Below are 6,425 nucleotides of genomic sequence, written 5' to 3'. Positions count from 1 at the left end.
GGTAGGAAGAAAGTATGTTGTAGATTGTGTATGAAGGTCACAAAGCCATGCTACATATGAATTAGAGGAACCAAGAAATAATGTGTAAAAGCAAAATAAATAAAAGCCAAAGCGCAGCACAGTAAACCCACAATTTATGCAGGGATTACATTCCAGGGATCATGCCAAAAGACAAAATTGTGTATAGGCAAAGCACATTGGATTTGGATTGCCAAAGTCTTTTCCCCCCAGAGGCCCGCCCCTTTAATTTTTAAAATATTTTTTTTATTTTTGCCAAGCGCGTAAAGCTGAATGCACACAAGTTAAATGTGCATAAGTTGCTAGCTTTACTGAATCACTAACTGTATATCAAGTGGCAATTTGTTCATTGATTGAGATTTCTAAGGCTCTGTTTCATCCAATGGACCCTTCAAAGTGTCTTACATTAAAATCATAATAAATTGCCACTGATAAAAGATAATAAAATATTTGTCAAAATATTGAGTATCGTATGCCCATGTGATCAGTGTTCCTTTTCTAGTTTGCTTTGTAAAAAAAAAAAAAAAAAAGGCATTGTTTCTTCCCACCCTTTATTTTAGCTGGAATATTGACAATATTTCACCCAAATCTCTACAGGAAAACTATATGGAGAGATGGAGCTGTTTCTGTCCCTTGCTATATGCCAGAAACATGCATCTGCACACAAGATAACTATATACACGGGGAAGAGTTAGGCCTGGACTTTAGTTTAATTTGACACTTGGTTAGTCAGAAACTCCTCCCCCGCCCCCTGCACCGCCCACTGTATCCTCTTGGCTGGTCAAGACTCTAGATCCTTTCAGGTGGGTGGGAAATTGGCCATGAAGAACAGGTAATGATAAATAGCAGGAAGGTTGGGGTGAAGGAACTGTGGTTGAGGTGACTTGGGTTTAACCACTTGGTGGCAATGCTGAGAGAATATCCTAGGCAGGAGACGATAGGGTTGCCAGACGACCAGGAGGGAAAACAGAACTAGAGCTCAGCGGTACCCTGTTCGTGGACCGAGAAATTCTCCAACAATTTCTCAGGGGTGAGGACTCACCATTCTCAGTGGCAGGATCACAGCTGTGGACTGTCTTTCTAACCGTTTCCCGCCACCCACTGCCATTGTAAATGGCAGCAGCAGTAATGGTGTGGACAGCCTGCCCACAATTTTGCGTCTTCCGCAATGCCCCAGAATTAGTGGAGTGTTTTTGTGGTGGGTGGATAATATCCAGAGAAAATTCTGCAAAGTAGCCTTTTTCTAGGATGAAACAAAAAAACCCCAAAACCCACCCTCAGAAATTTTCTCAGAAATTTCAAGTCAGCCTTATGACACAATAGCCCGGGTAGGTCTGTATGCATATTCTTGTTTTTTGCTTTCTGGCCAGCTGTCTGGAAAACAAAGGGAAAGGTCATTTTCTTCCCACTTCAGCATTTTCTTTTTCAAGCTGTACACCATAAGTGAATAGCCTGTGCCCCAGGGCCTGGCAAAAGCTCCACCAGGATCTGCTCCTAGGTCTGACTGACTGACAGACAGACAGACAGACAGACAGACAGACAGACAAACTACTGTGCTCCAGTCTTAGATCTCCAAAAATGGTGAGCTACAGAAAGCAGTATCCAAATCCTTCCCAGGCCTCAGAGATTTATTTATTTTAATTTCAAGAGTTGGCAGTTCTAAGACAAATGTACACAATGATGCTGTTGGATTAGAAGATACAAAAGATCCCTCCTGCAGTTAAGAGTTGCCACCAGCCCATTTTTTAACTGGCCCCTCCACATTTGCTGTAACAGCAGCCAAGTATGCAAAACTTAATTAGGTGAAGCTTTTCATTCTCACCATTCACCTCCTTGTCAGAAAAGGCTTCACCTACTACATTTCTGGCCATTCCCGAGTGCTTTTGAGGACTCAGGAGTAATATGCTGGTTCTCCATTCACTGGGCAAAACATCTACACTACAACAGAGACTCGTGCTCTACGCCAATGTGGTGCCTCCAGATGTGATGAGACTCCATCTCACCTCAGCCCCAGCCAACGTGGTTACTGGTCAAGGAGGATGGGAGCTGAAGTCCAGTGACATCTGGAGAGCAAATGCATTGGTTATCCCTGCTCTACAGCTTCTCTGGACTAACCATTAATCTAGTTTAGTCAGATAGAAGTCCTGGGATCTAAGAATTTGCCAAGCCTTGGAAAATACAGTAAGTAAATAAGAGGGTGGAGAGGGTAGACAAGAAAGAGGCTGAGGGTGGAGAGGGTAGACAAGAAAGAGGCTGGATACCACAAAAAGAACTCTGCTGGATCAGACCAACAGCCTGTCTAGTTCAGTATCCTGTTTCTTGCAGCAGCCAGTCAAATGCCACCAGGAAATCCACAAGCAGGGTGTGGAGCTAACTATTCTCCTTTCTTCTTTTGTTTCCAGTATGTGGTATTCAAGAGATACACTGCCTCTGGACAGGGAAGTTCCATTTAGCCATCATGGTTAAAACCATTGGTTTGTCCAAGACCCTTTAAAGCCACTTAAGCCAGCGGAAATTGCCATATCTTCAAGGGTAGTCCTATGTAGAATACACTATAGTAATCTAACCGGGAGGTTACCAAAGCATGAATTACTGTGGCTAAGCTACCTGGTCCGGGAATTGATGTAGCTGCCTGTAGCTGGAAATAAGGTACTGGTATTCCATGCTGCTGATGCCACTTAGACCTCAGTTGACAATGCTGGATCAAGGAGCACTCGCAGCTACAAACCTGCTCCTTCAAGGGGAATGCAGTCCCATCTAGAACAGGCCATCCACTCAGTTCCTAGACACAGGAACCACCAACCCACAAAGCACCATCTTATCAGGATTCAGCTCATTACTCTGTAATGAAAACTGGTCCAGCACTTGCACAGCCTCACCTGCTTCAGGTGAAAAGGAGCAGCAGAATTGGGTGTCACCTGCACATTGATGCCAATGCGCCTCCAGTCCCCTTATGATCACTCCCAGTTGCTTCATATAGAAATGAATGAGGATGGAAACTTATGGGATCCCAGTGAATTTCATGAATTAATTATGCATTGTGTGAAGAAGACCTTCTTTTGCCTTTTCTGAATCTATTAAAGAAGGAAAGGAGGGAGGGCATAAGATAAGTGATGAAGAAACAATGACAACATCGACTGCCAATCAACATATCTAATTAGATTATGGGAGAGGGACAGTGCTCCAACTTCATCATTTAGCTGTCCCTTTCTGCCCTTTCCTAGCTCTGTGATATCCATTTGTATCCTGGGGGTGGGATTTGATGCTTTTTGACCCAGTACGAGATAAACAAGACCCAGCACTGAATCAGTCTCTCTCTCCCCCCCGCCCCCACGACCACCATTGCCTCATGTGAAGTTGGTGCTTTCGCTGAGTTGTCCATCACCACGTCAGGATCTCTTTCCTGCTTAGTTGCTGCCAGTTCAGACCCACCAGGGTATCACATAGCATTAGGGTGGCCAAATGCAAAAGAGCAGAGGGTTCCTGCGCTTTCAACAACTATGTAGCAGGGGGGATTTCAATAGCAAGGACAGCAACTTCTGTAGGCTACACCTGCCCAAATTCCCTCTTCTACACAACTATTGAAAGTGCAGGAGCGCCTCCTCCATTGCACCCTACTTAGTTCAAACTTGTTGGTTGACTGCTGCTCCATTCATGTGACAATGGCAGCGTCCCTACTTTAAAAAAATAAAAAAATTAGAACTCCTCCTGAGCCTCCTTGTTCCTGACCTCCACCCTAAAGTCCTTACAGCAGTGACAGAGAACATGTGGCACTCCAGATGCTGTAAGACTGAAGCTTCCATCAGTCCCAGCCAACATGGCCAGTGGTCTGGGATTATAGGAGCTATAGACCAAGGATACACAATGCCCATCCCTGTCTTATATGGTGGCCTCGCTTATGTCTGAAAACTTTCACAGATGTAGGTGGCCAGGAAACCGGAAGGTTATGAAATGGATTACTGTTGCCTTTGCCTTGTGGATAGATGACGTCTCTCTTCTCCTTGCCCAATGAGGTGGAACTGATGTTGCAGCCCTTGTACTTGTTGTTCAGGAAAGCCTGTGCTGTGCAAACAAGGCAAGTGTTACTCCTATCAGCACAAACTAATTTTGCGTGGCCCAGAGATTAAAAGATAAACATCCTTCCCCACCCTATGTTGGTTTAGCTTTCAAGGGCTGCAGGCAGGTGTTACCTGCCACCTTGATACATTGGTTACCTGCGTAAGTTCCCAGCCAGGATTAGTCTGGAATGTTCCGCTTTATTCTTTCCACTCCCATAGGCAAGGGGTTAGTATAAATATGATTCTGCCTTTACTATAATAGTCCATCTATTACAGTCCTGTGACTTTCGGCTCTTTCGTAAACAGAATTTTGGCTTGGGAATTTCGTAGCTGTTCCCATGTCCATGCACATTCAGCCCATTATACTTGCAGTGCTACACAAAACACATAAGACCCTTAGTGAACACCCTTCCCTCTCTCATTTCCATATGTAAACACACACACACACACACACACGCACGATCCCCATCACCATACCATTATTTTCTTTCATTGACACCATTGCTTTAATGCTATAAACAAGCCTTTCAGGTCTGCAAGGATGTTTACGACATATTTTGATGGTATCAGGGTGCCTGCCTTAAATGGTTGGTCAGCTACAGGTGCTAGCTAGGCTGTACTACGGTCACCTTTTCTGTCCAGTCTGGGCCGCCATTTTTTTTCTGGCCCGGTAGATGATCCATAGCAGGGGTGGGGGTCTTTTTTCAGCCCACATTTCCTTCTGGGCAAAACCTTCTGGGGGCCACATGCCAGTCATAGAAGGACCAGATGCAGAAGTGAGCAAAGCAACAAATGTAAATTTTACCTTTGTCCAATAGGATAGTTTCTGAACACATTCAGTCAAGCAAGAGGTGCAGTGAAGAGTCCAAGAACATATTCCTGTCAGACAAAAACACTCAGGGTACAATGCAAGGTCAGCGAGGGGTGTGGCCTCGGAAGAGAGGTGGTGACCTGGGGAGAGTGTTATGTACTGAAGTTCTCACCCTGGGCCAGCAGGGGGATACTGTAGATAGTTATGCAAATGAAGGATTGAAAATGATGTTCAGTGATTGGATAGTTTTAGAAAGTTGCAACAGTTACGTTGTTCTGGAGCTCTATATAAGCAGGCTGACTGAGCTCTTCAGTTCAGTTCTATTCTGGCCTCTGAATAAACAAGAGCTGTTGAAGAATTGCTGTGTCGTCTGATATGTTCGCCCACAACTTAACAGAGAGTTCAGAGGGCAAATAGCAAGGCCAGTCATGAGGTTCCCCAGCCCTGGTTCCCTGTATACCTCGTGGCCCATTTATGAAGCCCCAATAAAAGGGTCTGTGTTTTATTTTCATTTTATGTGCAGCACCTAGTTTTTGCATCATCAGTATTATTGAGGATGATCAGTCTGATGCTACAGGGCATATTGTTCCCTGGCTGGGTACTGATGCTGGGAGTGAGGTCTATGTGCAGTTCAGCTAAACTTAATAACACCATGAGATTGAGGCTGTGTCAGAATTGTCATTGAGATCTACCATGTACTCCCTTCATTGAGTGTAAGGGAGCAACGTGTTGGGCCCGGAAGCTTTTATGTGAAAAGAAAAGCTCCAATAAGTAAACCAATAAAAATAGGTAGTGACTCAGCCCAATTATGATCTTGCTAGGAGCAGCAGATCATATGTTGCATACACATCATACTTTTAAAGCACATTCCCTCCTCCCCCCAAAAATTCTGGGAACTATAGCTCAGTCAGAGATAAACTGCAGTTCTCCCAGGATTATTGGGGGGTGTGTGAGAAAAGATGCATTAAATGTATGGTTTGTGCCAAGCAGACAATTCCTCTCTCTTTTATCTCTCCCCCCCCGAAAACAATACAAAAATATAACAAATCTCTCACATAGTTTCGTGTAGAAAATATAAATGAAACTCCAGTCCAAGAAAAAATCTTTACAAAGAAAGAACAGTTGTTACTATGCAACCCACAGATCTGAAAATACTTTTTGGACTGTTCTGTTATATTCAGTTCTATTTGTAAAAGCAATAAATATCAACTAGTCAGCAGCAAACATGTATTTCCATTTCTTCCCTTTGGCCATGCATAACTTTTGTGTAAGTTTCTCAATAAGGGCAATTTCCCAGACCTCGTTACGCCACCTAGCCAAGCTAATACCCTTTAGATCCTTCCAGAACCTGATAATAATAGCTCTTGCCACTACAAGTAAATATCCAATTAAATTCTTATTTTGTCATTCCAGATTTTCTCCCATGAACAAATTTAGTAATGCTAGCTCTAGGGTTTCCTTGAGTTGTTGCCCAGTTATGTTCAGGATTTCTTGTGTGTGTGGTGGGCAAGACGGTCCCAAAATTTAATAACTTTACC

This window comes from Podarcis pityusensis, assembly GCF_964106645.2.
Source record: "Podarcis pityusensis genome assembly, chromosome: 2".
Taxonomy (NCBI): domain Eukaryota; kingdom Metazoa; phylum Chordata; class Lepidosauria; order Squamata; family Lacertidae; genus Podarcis; species Podarcis pityusensis.
Note: the sequence above shows the minus strand (reverse complement) of the source record.